The sequence below is a fragment of the Heterodontus francisci genome, unplaced genomic scaffold (assembly GCF_036365525.1).
Source record: "Heterodontus francisci isolate sHetFra1 unplaced genomic scaffold, sHetFra1.hap1 HAP1_SCAFFOLD_43, whole genome shotgun sequence".
Lineage (NCBI taxonomy): Eukaryota > Metazoa > Chordata > Chondrichthyes > Heterodontiformes > Heterodontidae > Heterodontus > Heterodontus francisci.
In genome coordinates this window covers 17,588,340-17,606,014 of record NW_027141852.1, presented here as the reverse complement: position 1 = coordinate 17,606,014, position 17,675 = coordinate 17,588,340, and positions in this window count along the sequence as shown.

The following is a 17,675-nucleotide window of genomic DNA, read 5'->3' as shown; positions in this document are numbered from 1 at the left end:
TGCAACTCCTCCACCCCTTTTACCTCCCTCTCTATCCCTCCTGAAGCATCGATATCCTGGGATATTTAGTTGCCAATCGTGCCCTTCCCTCAACCAAGTCTCAGTAATAGCAATAACATCATTCTCCCAGGTACTAATCCAAGCCCTAAGTTCATCTGCCGTACCTACTACACTTCTTGCATTAAAACAAATACACCTCAGACCACCAGTCCCTTTGCGTACATCATCTGCTCCCTGCCTACTCTTTCCCTTTGTCACGCTGACTTCATTATCTGGTTCCTTACAGGCTTTAGTTACTACCTCCTTACTGTCCACTGACATCCGCATTTGGTTCCCATCCCCCTGCCACATTAGTTTAAACCCTCCCCAACAGCGTTAGCAAAAGCACCCCGAAGGACATTGATTCCAGTCCGGCCCAGGTGTAGACCGTCCAATTTGTAATAGTCCCACCTCCCCCAGAACCGGTCCCAATGTCCCAAAAATCTGAACCCCTCACTCCTGCACCATCTCTCAAGCCACGCATTCATCCTGACTATTCTTTCATTTCTACTCTGACTATCACGTGGCACTGGTAGCAATCCTGAGATTACTACCTCTGAGGTCCTGCAGATAGCCATTATTGCACTGAGTTTGTCCAAACATTAATTGTACCATTGTGCCACATCAGCCAGCCTGTTGTCCCGTACATGAGAATGCGAATCATTCTTTATATGCGGCTAACTGTCAGTCTTGGTTACTGAGTGGGAGTATGGGATTCATGCTCCAGTCAGTCATATTCTAGTCCTATATGTGACTGATTCATACTGTGCTAATAGGTCTCTGTTGCTGTATGTGACTTTATGATCCAGTCTGTATCTGTCAGTACTGTGTGTTGGTGTAGACTCATTCTGTATCTCAGTCTCATGTATGCTATTTGAGTGTGCGATTCATTCTGTATCTTTAAGTTACTGGTACAGTATGTGAGTGTAGGAATATTGTTGTAATTCTCAGCCACTGTAACTTTTTGAATCTGGGACTCATTCAGTATCAGTCTCTCGTCCTGTGTATGAGTGTGGCTTTCATTCAGTATCTGTCAATCTCTGGTATGGCCTGTGCATGTGGGTTTCATTCAGTATCTGTCAGTCTCTGGTACTGCCTGTGAATGTGGGTTTCATTCAGTATCTGTCAGTCTCTGGTACTGCCTGTGAATGTGGGTTTCATTCAGTATCTGTCAGTCTCTGGTACTGCCTGTGAATGTGGGTTTCATTCAGTATCTGTCAGTCTCTGGTACTGCCTGTGAATGTGGGTGTTTTCAGTATCTGTCAGTCTCTGGTACTGCCTGTGAGTGTGGGTTTCGTTCAGTATCTGTCAGTCCATGGTACTGCCTGTGAATGTGGGTTTCATTCAGTATCTGTCAGTCTCTGGTACTGCCTGTGAATGTGGGTTTCATTCAGTATCTGTCAGTCTCTGGTACTGCCTGTGAATGTGGGTTTTGTTCAGTATCTGTCAGTCTCTGGTACTGCCTGTGAGTGTGGGTTTTTTCAGTATCTGTCAGTCTCTGGTACTGCCTGTGAGTGTGGGTTTCGTTCAGTATCTGTAAGTCTCTGGGATTCTGTTTATGGGATATAGTCCGCAACCATTAATCTCTGGGATGTCTTGCTGTTCTGAATTCATTCTACACAGAATTACATAGAATTTACAGCAAAGAGACAGGCTATTGTGCCCAAGATTTTGCATTTCCACATGAGCCTCCTCCAACTCTACTTCATCTAATCTGATCAGCAAACCCCTCAAATCTTTTCTGCCTCATATAATCATTTAACTTGCTGTTAAATGTCGCAATGTTCATGAACTCAACTGCTGCATGTGGTGGCATGTTACAGATTCTAACCACGGTCAAAGCAGGGTGAAGAAGTCTCTCCTGAATTATTTATTTGATTTATTACTGACTATTTCCTATTCACAACTTTTCCCACAAGTGTGAAAAATCTCTACCTCTACCCTATCAAATCCTTTCATAGCCAATGCTTCTATTAGCCTGAACACTGAGCCTCCTTCTTTCCAGAGAAAGGAGCTCAGGCTTATTCAATAATGTGGAACATGTAGTTCTGTTGCAGTCATGGAATAAATATTGTATCTCAGTCTGAAACTGTATGCGATTTTAGATTGGTATGTAATGTGGAGCTCAGGCTGCAATCAATAATTGAGACAGTATCTTTCACTCTAACACTATAGATTTTTGGAGTGCTATGTTATCTGTACTTCAGCCGGTTCCAATGGAATAGATAATGTTATCTCTAAGTCTGATAATGCTTGTTTATTAATTCACAGGATGTTAGTGTCACTGGCAAGGTCAGCATTTATTGCCCATCCCTAATTACACTTTCAAGACAGCTGAGTGGTTTGCTGGGCCATTTCAGAGGACAGTTAAGATTCAATCACATTGCTGTGGGCCTGGAATCACTTATACTTCAGACTGGGTCAGAATGGCAGATTTCCTTCTCTCAAGGACATTCATGAATCTGATGGATTTTTTGACAGCAATCCAGTAGCTCCAGGGTCACCAGTGCTGAGACTCGATTTTTTTTATTCCAGATTTATTTAATTAACTGAATTTAAATTACCCAGCTGCTGTAGTGGAATTTAAACTCATGTGTCTGAATCATTAGTCGAGACTTCTGGATTAATCCTGTACCACAACCACTAAAACCTCCATACCTCTGTTAGATTAGATTTTTTACTGGTTTGTAATGTGGAGCTCAGTCTACACAAATGAAATTGATACTCTATTTCATTCTGATACTGTATATGTTTTTATGGCTGGTAAATAATGTGTAATTCAGTCTACTGTATTTTTCAATTCTTCAGTTTGGGTGAGTTCTGTACTGACATCTAATTTACACCACAGTTTACAATTTACAAGCATTGCACAATCGGATACTGTGGGCTGGATTTTACAGACCCCCACCCGACATTGCCTTTCATGATGGGGGAGGGGGGGGCAGCAGAAAATGCCTCCGGGAGAGGCTGGGAGGGTCCAGCCCGCCGATATTGCCGGTGGCAGCGAGGCCTCATGGCAGCACCCCATTTCCCGCCGCTCAGCGACCAGACCTCCATTTGCATATTCAAATATATGTAAATGAATGCACTAATTATATTTACGTCCCCACCTGAGTTACTGCTCCCATCGTCAGTCTGGTGGCTGGCCTTCGGATCCCTGTCCCGGGAAACGAGGCACACACTCATGGGCAGGGGGAAGGAGGTAAGTTTCTTAGTGCAGGAGGGAGGGGGAACATGGTCAAAGTAACATATTGGTGTAGGGGATGGTGTGAAGGGTTTGAGGTTAAAGTTTATGCACTTTGGGTGGGGGGGGCACGGAAGGTCAGGTGGACAAGGTAAGTGTTTTTGGGGAGAGAGGGCAAGTCATTAATTTAATTGATACTGGGGGTGGGAGAGAGACAGAAGAAATGTCTTTGTTTATTTTCATGTCCTTGCGGTTTAAATATTTAAATTTAAAGATAGGGCTCAAAGCCCTTTAAAAATGGTATCAGCGCCTGCGCACAGGCGGCTGACGCCATTGCCAGGGATGGTCAGCTCGCCCCCTACATGTGATCGGCGGGAGGTGGCCCACCCCGGCTATTTAAATGAGCCACCACGCTTAGGATCGCGGTGACTCCACGACGTGTGGCCCGCACGAGCGGACCACCATTGTTTTCACCGGCCGTCGATTTCGGCAGCAGGCTTATAAAATTCAGCCCTGTGTGTGATTTTTGGACTGGCAATGTTTAGCTCAATCTGTACTAATGGAACTGATACTGTATTTCAGTTTGATATTGTATGTGTTTTTAGAATGGTATGTAATATTTAGTAATTTTTCATGGTGTGGGTGAGTTTTGAACTGGTATCTAATTTGTGTCTCAGGTTACGCGATTTTTCAGCCCTTTTAAATATTTTACTGTAATGAATGTTGAACTTGTATGTAACTTGTATCTCAGGGTACACTATTGGGATGGTTAATCATCTTTTATAATCAATAGGCGTGAGCTTTGGGTATGGTATTTAATTAAAAACTCAGGGTACATCATTAGGTCAGATTCTGTGCCATTCAGTCAATACTGTGTGCCAGTTCTATCTGATATTTAATTGATAGTTAAGTCTGCATTATATTTAGATTGACACATTGCATTTCAATCTGCCAGTGGGTGTGATTATGACCTGGGATTGATGTATCGACCTGTTAGTGGTACTGAGTTGGGGTGAAACACAAACAATTTATTTCTCTCCCGCTTTGTTTGATTGTTGGATTGAAAATATGACTCTGGAACTCGGGATCAATGTGAGCCTGACTACTTCTGCAGTCTGAGACTGGGGAACTGATGAACTGTCTATCCCTCTGTCCTCTGAGTGATAATGTACCTACTGTGTGTGAGAGGAGCTGGCTGCACTGTTCCTTGTGCCTCGAGTGCAGCAACCATCACATTCATCACAATACCTTCAAATATTTGCCTGTTGGAAGAAAAATATATCTTATAACTCAAGAACAGGTGTAGTGCAAAATATCAAAGTGATCAATTTAATTTCTCAATTAATATTCATTAAGAACACACTATTGAAAACCAGTGTCAGTATCAGCCTCCACTGAAGTACTGAAGCTCCCAGCTCCTGCATCACAAGTGTTCTGGGCAGATCCATCCTGACAAAACACTGCATTGGGATCATCCCAACTGCTCTATGCTCTACACATATTTCCAGCCATCCTGCTTCATATAAATGAATAACAGAAAAATAAAGCCCTATATGTATAGTCCTCTATTCCTTTCACCCCATACATCTGTTCAGCGTCCCCTTCAGTGCACCGACCGATACTATTCGCCTCAACCTCTCCCTGTGGTAGCATGTTCCAGATTCTAAGCACTCACTACATAAACACATTTTTCATTAATTCCTCATTTCTTTTAAATTTTAAATTTCTCGCCCTTTTTTCCCACAAGTGGAAACATGTCTCCATCTACCCTATCAAACCCCCTTCACTATTTCCTCATATTGCAAGGTTTCTTTAACCCTGACAGACTTTGGGAGTTTCTGCCACTCTATTGAAATTCTTGCTTCCAGCCAGTAGATGTCACCTCACTCCAATACAGTGAAGTTTACAAATCTGCGAGGGACACAACAGGAAATAATTGTTCACATTATAGTGAATGTGTGGGATTTAGAAATACTAGGAGTGGAGATGAGCTATTAATGCATTTTATTTGAGCAATCATTGGTTTTGATGTTGTCATAAATCTGTCAGCTTGTTGTCTTGCCTGTGAAAGTGAAAGTCATTTTTTAAATCTGTCAGTCTCTGGTACTGACCGTCAGTGAAATTCATTACCTATCTGTCATTCACTGGTGCAGTGTGTGAGTGTGGGATTAACACTGTATTTGTCATTTTCTGGTAATGCATGTGTGAGTGTGGAAAACACTTTGTATCTGTCAGAGCTGTTATACATGAGTCTGGGATTCATTCTGTGTCTGATACTTGGTGTGTTTGGTGGGGGGGAGGAGTTTTCTTTCTGTAACTGTGGTCTCTCATTCTGTGTGTGAGTGTGGAATTTATTCAGTCTCTGTTTTTCTGATACATTGTGTCTGAGTATGGGATTAATTCAGTGTTTGTGAGGTTGTGGTAGTGTCTGAGTGTGGACTTCATTCTCCATCTGTCAATCTCTGGCACTGTATGTGAGTATGGGATTCATTCTGCAGCTGTCAATTTCTGGAACAGTATGTGAGTGTGTTTGTCAGTCTCTAACACTGTCAGTGAATGTGGTATTTTTTCTATATCTTTGAATCTTTGGTATTATGTCTGAGTGTGCGCATCTGTATGCCAGGCTCTGTTCCTGTGTGTCCATGATCGATTAATAAAAATATGACAGTCTCTGATACTCTATGTGAGTATAAGTTTCTTTCTTCATCCATCTGCCTTGGGCACTCTATAAAGATGTTGATATCCTTCCTTATCCATCACTCACTGAAACTAAATAGGATTAATTCTGTTTCAGTCAATAACTGAAACTAAATGTCACTGGTAATTACTGAATGTCAGTTACTCTCTGGTATTGCATCTGAATGCAGGTCTCACTCATTCGTGCCAGTGCCTGGTACTGTGTGTGAATATGATATTAATTCCATACCTGTTAACACCTGGAGTTGAATGGAAGTGTAAAATTCAGCTTGTATCTGTCAATCTCTGGTACTGTGTGAGAGTTATAGAGAGATACAGCACTGAAACAGGCCCTTCAGCCCACTGAGTCTGTGCCAACCATCAGCCACCCATTTCTACTAATCCTACATTAATCCCATATTCCCTCCCACATCTCCACCTTCCCTCAATTCTCCTACCACCTACCTACCTACACGAGGGGCAAGTTACAATGGCCAATTTACCTATCAACCTGTAAGTCGTTGGCTGTGGGAAGAAACTAGAGCACCCGGCGGAAACCCACAGTCACAGGGAGAACTTGCAAATTCCGCACAGGCAGTACCCAGAACGGAACCCAGGTCGCTGGAGCTGTGAAGCTGCGGTACTAACCGCTGCACCACTGTGCCACCCTGTGGGATACATCCTCTGTCTGCCATCAGGTATGGTAAGCAACTGAAATTATTCTGCATCTCTCAGTGCCGAGGGCTGAATGAGAATAAGTCCCACACTCACAATCACTCCATCTCTTGTATTCATTTAGACTCATTCTATACTTGGATAACATTGGTGCTGTATGTGAGAGTGGGATTAATTCTGTATCTGTCAGTTTGAGGGATGACATATGAGTGTGGGATTCATTTTGTCTGTGTGAGACTCTGGTATTCTGTATGATTACATTCTGTAAATCTTAGTCCCTGATTCTGTGCATAAGTGTGCAACTCATTCTGTCTCCATCAGTCTTTGTTTCTGGTCATGTAATAGTGACTCCTCTGTAACACTCACCAATGTATGAGTGTGGGATTCATTCGGTAGCTCTCCATCTCTGGAACTGTTTGCGACTTATTCTGCATCGATCAGTCAGTTGTACAATACATGCTTGTGTGATTCATTCTGTACCTGTCAGTCCATGGCACTGTGTATGAGTGCGGGATTCATTCTGCATCTGTTAACCTCTGGTACTGTATGTGAACACAGGATTTATTTTATAGTTGCCACTCACTAGCATTATGTATCAGTGTGGGATTTATTCTGTATCTGTTAATCTGTTAACATGTAGGATTTGTTGTGTAGCTCTCTGTTTGGAGTGCTGTATATGAATGTGGGATTCATTCAGTTGCTCTCAGTATCTGGTGTTCCATGTGAGTTTGGGATGCATTCTGTATCGGTCAGGTATGGTGTTGGAAAGGATATGTTTCACACCTTAATGTTCCATAAATGTATTCTGACTTGTATCTAATTGAAAGGTGGATCAACTGAAGTTAATAGTTGTTGGTTTTAATCAGATATTGTGAGAGAGTTTTGGTCTAGTATTCAATCAGTATCACTGTGAACACAATTTGAGAATGGCAAAATATTTTACAATCTGATTGATGGCCTGGTATGTGAGGTCAGCTTCATTCAACTCGTAACAATGGAATTAATATTGCGTCTTCCAGTCTGACCCTTTGTCAGTTTTGTGGAGTGGTGTGTAACAAGTAGCTCAGTCTGCAGTCTGGGTACATTATTGAGATTAATTCTGTACCTTGCAATCAGGTACTGTTTGTCTGTTCTATCTTTGTTATTTTTTTATTTTTATTTAGAGATACAGCACTGAAACAGGCCCTTCGGCCCACCGAGTCTGTGCCGACCAACAACCACCCATTTATACTAACCCTACACTAACCCCATATTCTCTACCACATCCCCACTATTCTCCTACCACATACCTACCACCTACCTACACTAGGGGCAATTTACAATGGCCAATTTGCCTATCAACCTGCAAGTCTTTTGGAGGTGGGAGGAAACCGGAGCACCCAGAGGAAACCCACGCAGACACAGGGAGAACTTGCAAACTCCACACAGGCAGTACCAAGAATCGAACCCGGGTCGCTGGAGCTGTGAGGCTGCGGTGCTAACCACTGCACCACTGACATTGAATTTGTAGTTGAGGTTGCACTCTTATGAGAGTGACACAGTGCCTTGCAATCTGATAGTGGGTGTGATTTTGGACTGGGATTGATGTATCTACCTGTCAGTGGGACTGAGTTGGGGTGAAATGGAAACAACTTCAGTCTTTCCTGCTCTGTGTGACTGTTGGATTGAATGAATGTCTCTGGAACTTGAGATCAGTGCCAGTCTGACTACTTCTGTTGTTGGTGGAACTGATGTCTCTTCTCTCTGAGAGTGATACTGTACTTACTATGTGTGGATTGGCTGCACTTCCCCTTGAGTCGAGGAATCACTACATTTATTCCACTTCCTTCAAGTATTTGCCTGTAGGAAGAAAAGGTATTTATAGTTGACTTTGTTGCAGTTAGATACAACTGAGAGGCTTGCTAGGCCATTTCACAGGGCATTTAAGAGTCAAATTTATTGCTGTGGGTCTGGAGTCACATGTAGGCCGGACCAAGTAAGGAGAGCAGATTTCCTTCCCAGAAGGAAAATAGTGAACCAGATGGGTTTTTACAACAACCAACAATGGTTTCATGGCCATCATAAAACGAGCTTCATTTAATTCCAGATTTATTAAATAAATTCAACATTTTGCCATGGTGGAATTTGAACCCATGTCCCCAGAACAAGGCCCTGGGTTTCTGAGGTACTCGCCCAGTGACAATACCACTGCATCACTGCCTCCCCAATCAAAATCCTGGAACTCGCTTTCTAAGAGCACTGTTGGTGTACCTAACCCACATGGACTGCAGCTGTTCAAGAAGGCAGCTCACCACCACCTTCTCAAGGACAATTAGGGATGGGCAATAAATGTTGGCCTAGCCAGCGATGCCCACGTCACATGAACGAATAAAAAAAATCAGGAAGATGTGTGGTAGAAGATACAAATGTGACCAAAACAATGTTTCAATTAATAATCATTGTGAACAATCACAAAGGAAACCCAGCAACACAAACAGAGTCAGTGTCTGATTCCACTGCAGTCCTGCAGCCCCCAGCTACTGCATACCAGAGGCTTTGGCCATTTTACAACAATTAAATGACATCCAGAAACAATCCACTGGGCCATGAATGGGACTGACCGACAGAACAGGGACTTTTACACAGGTCAGATTTCCAGTTCCCGCTCCTATGGTCGAAGCGAAACCAAACAGCCGCTGTTTAAAATGTGTCCTTCACACTTCTCACCTGGTGCCTATAATAGATTCTCTTTGTGTAAATCCCCACATCCTGACTGTCCGCTTCTGTTTCCACACTTCACTGTCCAATAACAATAAACTGTGGGATCAGGCTGGATCGCTCTTTGCGCTGGCACAGTCACGATGGGCCGAATGGCCTCATTCTGTGTCGGAAATTTTCCATGTTTCTGTTAGCGGAATTGTTGCAGAAATCTGCGCCTGCACTCCCCTCCCCCAGCACTGCCTGTGAGCGGAAGAAGATGCTTTTAAACAGCCGCCAATGAAGAGATCCCGGTACCGGGGGAAGGCAGCAAACAGCAGCCTCCTTCCAGCAGCACATCGCTTTGGGAGCGTGTCCGCAGATGGACTCAGAGATCAGCATCGAGTCCGGGGCAAGTTCAGGGGGAGGTGGGGGCTGTTTGTAAGAGACGGAGTGGAGCGAGAACTGGTCCCGGAACATGGAGTGAGTGGGGGAAGGGAGAGACTATTCTCGGGCTGTGTGTGGACAAGGGGAGGGAGACAGAATGGGAAGAAACTGTTATTGTAGTGGAGTGAAACACTGACAATATTTGTGTGGCTGGGGTTCCTTTGCGGGTATCCATAATGATTATTATTTGAGGGATTAAATTAATTAAAACTCTATCTCCTATTTCACCTTGATTTGAATTAAAAAACATACTTTTGTTCCAACAGGCAAATAATTGAAGAAACCAGAGTAAATGTCATTTTTCCTCCACCCAAGTTACAAGGAAGAGTGTCACCAGCTCCTTCTCACACACAGTACGTACATTATCACTCACAGAGCGCAGAGAGACAGACAGATCATCAGTTCCACAGTCTCAGACAGCAGAAATAGTTCCAGAGACACATTTTCAATGTATCAATCAAACAGAACAGGAGAGACAGACGTTGTTTCCATGTCACCCCAACTCAGTACCACTGACAGGTAGATACATACATCCCAGTCCAAATTCACACCCACTATCAAATTATCAGTGTGTCAATCCCACAACACTGCAACCTCAGCTACAAATTAAATACACATAGAACTGGGTACATGGTTCCCGTTTCAAAGTTACAGAATTAGCCTCAATAATGTACTCTGAGATTCAAGTTAATACCCGCCCAATATTAACACATTATGGGTTTATAAGTTGCAGTATTAATTCCCATAGTGTATGCTGACATATACATTAGATACTAGTCCAAATTTCAGGTGCAGAATCAGATTGAGAGATTCCGTAAAATAGAATGTCTTTCCTGGATGTCAAGTGATATAGAGGATTGGATAAGGAAAAAAAAGGAGGCTTATGGCAGATTCAGAGTGCTGAAAACAGTGGAGGCACGAGAGGAGTATGGAAAGTGTAGGGCAGTACTTTAAAAAAGTAATTAGGAGAGCAAAGTGGGGTGATGAGAAAACACTGGCGGGCAAGATAAAGGAAAATCCCAAGGCATTTTATAAGTATATTATTTATTTTTTAAATTTTATTTAGAGATACAGCACTGAAACAGGCCCTTCAGCCCACCGAGTCTGCGCCGATCAACAAGCACCCATTTGTACTAATCCTACATTAACCCCATATTCTCTACCACATCCCCACCATTCTCCTACCACTTACCTACACTAGGGGCAATTTACAATGACCAATTTACCTATCAACCTGCAAGTCTTTGGAGCTGGGAGGAAACCGGAGCATCCAGCAGAAACCCACACAGACACAGGGAGAACTTGCAAACTCTGCACAGGCAGTAACCAGAACTGAACACAGGTTGACTGAAGCTGTGAGGCTGCAGTGCTAACTACTGCGCCACTGTGCCGCAAGAGGGTAACTAGGGAAAGAGTAGGGACCATTAGGGACCAAAGTGGCAATCTGTATGTGGAGCTGGAGGACATAAGTGAGGTTTTAAATGATTACTTTTCATCTGTGTTCACTATGGAGAAGGACGGTGTAGGTATAGAGATCAGGGAGGGGGATTGTGATAAACTTCAACAAATTAGCACTGAAAGGGAAGAAGTATTAGCTGTTTTAGCGGGCTTAAAAGTGGATAAATCCACAGGGCCAGATGAGATGTTATGTGAGGCAAGGGAGGAGATAGCAGGGGCTCTGACACAAATTTTCAAATCCTCTCTGGCCACAGGAGCGGTACCAGAGGACTGGAGGAAAGTTACTGTGGTACCTTTATTCAAGAATTGTAGCAGGGATAAACCAGGTAATTACAGGCTGGTGAGTCTAACATCAGTGGTAGTGAAACTATTGGGAAAAATTCTGAGGGACAGGATTAATCTCCACTTGGAGAGGCAGGGATTAATCAGGGATAGTCAGCATGGCTTTGTCAGGGGGAGATTATGTCTAACTAACTTGATTGAATTTTTCGAGGAGGTGACTAGATGTGTAGATGAGGGTAAAGCAGTTGATGTAGTCTACATGGACTTCAGTAAGGCTTTTGATAAATTCCCGCATGGGAGATTGGTTAAGAAGGTAAGAGCCCATGGGATCCAGGGCAATTTGGCAAATTGGATCCAAAATTGGCAGGAGGCAGAGGGTGATGGTCAAGGGTTGTTTTTGCGAGTGGAAGCCTGTGACCAGTGGTGTATCACAGGGATCGGTGCTGGGATCCTTGCTGTTTGTAGTGTACATTAACGACTTAGACGTGAATATAGGAGGTATGATCAGTAAGTTCGCAGATGACACTAAAATTGGTGGGGGTCGTAAATAGTGAGGAGGAAATACTTCAATTACAGGACGATATAGATGGGCAGAGCAGTGGCAAATGGAAGTTAATCCTGAGAAGTGCAAGATGATGCATTTTGGGAGGACTAACAAAGCAAGGGAATATACAATGGATGGTAGGACCCTAGGAAGAACAGAGGGCCAGAGGGACCTTGGTGTACTTGTCCATAGATCACTGAAGGCAGGAGCACAGTTAGATAAGGTGATTAGGAAGGCATATGGGACACTTGCCTTTATTAGCCAAGGCATAGAATGTAAGAGCAGGGAGGTTATGTTGGAGCTGTATAAAATGTTAGTTAGGCCACAGCTGGAGTACTGTGTACAGTTCTGGGCACCACACTGCAGGTAGGATGTGATTGCACTGGAGAGGGTGCAAAGGAGATTCACCAGGATGTTGCCTGGGCTGGAGCATTTCAGCTGTGAAGAGAAACTGGATAGGCTAGGATTGTTTTCTTTAGAGCATGAAGGCTGAGGGGGGACCTGATTGAGGTATACAAAATTATGAGGGGCATTGATAGGTTAGATAGGAAGAAACCTTTTTCCTTAGCAGAGGGGTCAATAACCAGGGGCCATAGATTTAAGGTAAGGGGAAGGAGGTTTAGAGGGAATTTGAGGAAAACATTTCTCACCCAGATGGTGGTTGGAATCAGGAACACACTGCCTGAAGGGGTGGTAGAAGCAGGAACCCTCACAACGTTTAAGAAGTCTTTAGATGAGCACTTGAAATGCCATAGCATACAAGGCTATGGACCAAGTGCTGGAAAATGGGATTAGAATAGATAGGTGCTTGATGGCCAGCACAAACACGATGGGCTGAAGGGCCTGTTTCTGTGCTGCATAACCCTATGACTCTATAACCTGAGATACAAACTCAGTTTCCACTTTAAAACTCCCCCGGATTGTGAAACTAAAAGATAAAATAGCAATTCAATTTGTATTGACTGTGCTTTGGATCACATTCCAGCCTTCATACAGTATGAGACTGGAAGATACTGTAGCAGTTCCATTCGTGCAGACTCAGCTCTACATTACAGGCAAGTCCAAGATTCTCACTCAGAGTCAGACTGAATGGCACTGATCAAATTGATTAGTACAGCCTGAGTTACACTTGCACACCAATCCTGTATCAGATTGAAGGATACATTATCTTTCACTGTTGTGTTCACAGTGACAGATATTTAATAGTAGGCAAAATCTTACACACTTTGTCTGCTTAAAACCTACTCCATCAATGGCCTGTTGTTGTGCTGAAATTTGTATGTAGAATGAATCCAGACTTGCAAACAGTCCCAGAGACTGAAGGTTACATAATGAATCCCACATTAACATGAAGTAGCAAAGACTGACAGATAGTGATTCTGAAATACATGTCCAGTATTAGATGCTGAAAGATACAGACTGACTATTATACTCACTCACAGTACCTGAGCCTTAGTGATACTCAATCTCTCACATGCTAATAGTACTACTGACCGATTCAGAAAGAGTACCAGACACTCACGTAGAGTTCCAGACACTCACGTAGAGTACCGGACACTCACGTAGAGTACCGGACACTCACGTAGAGCAGCAGACACTCACATAGAGTACCAGACACATGCATAGAGCACCAGACACTCAGATAGAGTACAAGACACATGCATAGAGCACCAGACACTCACATAGAACAGCAGACACTCACATAGAGTACAAGACACTCACATAGAGTACCAGACACTCACATCGAGCAGCAGACACTCACATAGAGTACAAGACACATGCATAGAGCACCAGACACTCACATAGAGCAGCAGACACTCACATATAGTACCAGACACTGACATAGAGCACCAGACACTCACAAAGAGCAGCAGACACTCACATAGAGCAGCAGACACTCACATAGAGTACCAGACACTGACAGAGAGCAGCTGACATTGAGACACACACACACACACACACTACCAGAGACTGACGGATATAGAATAAATCCCACATTTATATACAATACTAGTGGCTGAAAAAATACCAAATGAATCCAACAATCACATACAGACCACTGACAGAATGTATCCTACACTCATATTCAATACCAGAGACTGACAGGTTCAGAATGTATCTCACACAGTAACAATGAGTAACAGAGACAAAATGAATCCTACATTCACAAACTATACTGGAGACTGGCAGGTAATAATGAATCTCACTCTCACTTACAGGACAACAGGCTGATGGATTTAGCACAACATTACAGCTATTGTTTGTATAACAAAAGGTAATCACAGATATTTTCATACCTCGGCTGGATTTTTTGCAGGAGGCGGGGCTCCTGGTGCCAGGCCTAAAAGGTGGGGGGAGACCTGCCTCTGCATTTTTTCAGCACCCCTGCCCCTCGAGCGATTCTGAATCTTTTGTTGTCAAAGTTTAAGGAGCCGGGATCCGTGTCCTATTAAAAACTTTAATAGGAACCGGGATCCCATCCCCAAGAGCTGCCGGTCGTTTACAGGGCTGGCAGTTCAGCAGTATCGGCAGCTCCACTGGGAGTAGTGGCCATTGCCAGTACTGCAGAGGCCTCAGACCCAGGCCCAGCACTGGATCTTGGCAAAGTGGCAGTGAGGCGGGTTTGCTGGGGCCAGTCCGGAAGGCCCCAGCGAGGGGTGGGGTGGGCGTTTGGTTTGGGGGTGTGTTGTCCCTGGGGATACAGTTGTTCCCAGTGGGGCTCCTCTGTCGGCCACAGATTATCCACGAAGGAGGGACCACCCCCGCCATCCCGCAGGGAGGCCATTGAGTAGGAAGGTTGTTGTCAGACGATTCCGCCTCCAGGAGAATCTGAACCAGGATTCCCGACGTCGGGTTCCATGGTGGTGGGTAATTCTGCCCTGATTCTTCGCCTCCTCACCCCCCACCACAAAATCCGCCATCAGGATGAGAACAAAAACCAGCCCCTAGTGTTTGTAAACCTACCCGTCCACCAGAATATGAACAATTCTTGTCTGTTGCGTTTTTCTTTGATCTGCAAACTTCGTTGCACCGCAGTGTGGTGATATCTAGTGGCCGGGAGTGAGAACTGCAACAGAGTGGCAGAAATTCATAGGATCTGTCAGTGTTGCAGAAACAGGGCAATATGAGGAATTAGGAAGTGGATTGATAGGGTAGACATGGAGATGTTTCCACTTGTGGAGGTTTCCAAAGTGAGGGGCCAAAAATATAAAACAGTCATTAGAGCGGCACAGTGGCGCAGTGGTGAGCACCGCAGCCTCACAGCTCCAGCGACCCGGGTTCAATTCTGGGTACTGCCTGTGTGGAGTTTGCAAGTTCTCCCTGTGTCTGCGTGGGTTTTCTCCGGGTGCTCCGGTTTCCTGCCAAAAGACTTGCAGGTTGGTAGGTAAATTGGCCATTATAAATTGCCCCTAGTATAGGTAGGTGGTAGGGAAATATAGGGACAGGTGGAGATGTGGTAGGAATATGGGATTAGTGTAGGATTAGTATAAATGGGTGGTTGATGGTCGGCACAGTCTCGGTGGGCCGAAGGGCCTGTTTCAGTGCTGTATCTCTAAAACTAAACTAAAACTAAAAACTAAATCAAAAATAAACAGGAGAACGTATTTTCCCTGAGAACGTTTAACATTTGGAAGCTGCTATCACCGAGAGCAGTTATGGCGAAGTGCAGAGAGGGGTTTAAGGAAAAGCTCGATAAGTGTCTGAGGTAGAAAGGATTTCAGGGAGATGCAGATAGTGAGAATTGATGTAGAATGGGTGGAGGGAGAACCATCAAGCAATTGGGACAAATGGCCCCTGTCAGTAGAATGAATCCAGACACACAAAATGTCCCAGAGACATAATGAATCCCACACCCATACAGTGTACCAGAGACACAACGATACAGAATGAATCTTGCATGCACACATATCATCAGAGATTGACAGGTACAGCCTGAATCCTACACACATCCATTATCCAAGCATAAGAGATACAGAATGATTTCCACACTCAGATACAGTATTAGAGATAGACAGATACAAAACCAATTGTAAGCACACATACAGTGTCAATGACCAATTCAGAATGAGTTCCAAACTCACAAACTGTACCAGAGACTGAGAGAAACAAAATCAATTCCACACTCACATGCACTACCAGATACAAAATGAATCCTATACCTACACACAGTACCACTGACACATTCAAAATTATCTCCAATACTATCCACAGGTCCAGAGACAGACAGATACGGACTAAATACTATGCTCAAATACACTAACAGAGATTGACAGGTACAGCCTGTATCCTACACACACAGTACCAGAGCCTGTCAGATACAGATGAAATACTGCATACATATACAGTACCAGAACTGAGAGATACAGAATGAATCCAATACTCACACATAGCGCCAGAGATTGACAGATATTGAAATAATCCCACACTCACATAAAGCAGTGGAGACAGAACAAGACAGACTGAATTCTACACTCCATACAGTACCACTGACTGACTGAGATAGAATGGATTCCAAACTCACACACGCTATTAGAGACTAAGAGATGTATGATGATTCCCACACTCATAGAGAATATTGAATCATACCTTGCAACCAATGTTCCAGACTCTTCCATCACCATCCATGGGTATGTCATAGAGTCATAGAGTTATATAGAAACAGGCCCTTCGGCCCATTCTGTCCGTGCTGGCCATAAAACACCCAACTATTCTAATCCCATATTCCTGCACTTGGCCCACAGCCCTGTATGCTATGGCGTTTCAAGTGGTCATCTAAATACCTCTTAAATGTTGTGAGGGTTCCTGCCTCCACCACCTCTTCAGGCATTGCGTTCCAGATTCCAACCACCCTCTGGGTGAAAAAATGTTTCCTCAAATCTCCCCTAAACCTCCTGCCCCTTACCCTAAATCTATGCCCCCTGGTTCTTGACCCCTCCGCTAAGGGAAAAAGTTTCCTCCTATCTAACTTATCAATGCCCCTCATAATCTGGTACACCTCAATCATGTCCCCCCTCAGCCTTCTCTGCTCTAAGGAAAACAACCCTAGCCTTTTCAGTCTCTCTTCATAGCTGAAATGCTCCAGCCCAGACAACATCCTGGTGAATCTCCTCTGCACCCTCTCCAGTGCAATCACATCCTTCCTATAGTGTGGTGACCAGAACTGTGCACAGTACTCCAGCTGAGGCCTAACTAGCATTTTATACAGCTCCATCATAATCTCCCTGCTCTTATATTCTATGCCTCGGCTAATAAAGGCAAGTATCCCATATGCCTTCCTAACTACCTTATCTACCTGTGCTGCTGCCTTCAGTGATCTATGGACAAGTACACCAAGGTCCCTCTGACTTTCTGTACTTCCTAGGGGCCTACCATCCATTGTGCATTCCCTTGCCTTGTTAGTCCTCCCAAAATGCATTACCTCACACTTTTCAGGATCAAATTCCATTTGCCACTGCTCTGCCCTTCTTACCAGCCCATCTATATCTCCCTGTAATCTAAGGATTTCCTCCTCACTATTTACAACACCACCAATTTTCATGTCATCTGCGAACTTACTGATCATGCCTCCTATATTCACATCTAAATCATTAATGTACACTACAAAGATCAAGGGTCCCAGCACCGATCCCTGTGGTACACCACTGGTCACAGGCTTCCAATCGCAAAAACAGCCCTCAACCATTACCATGTCCT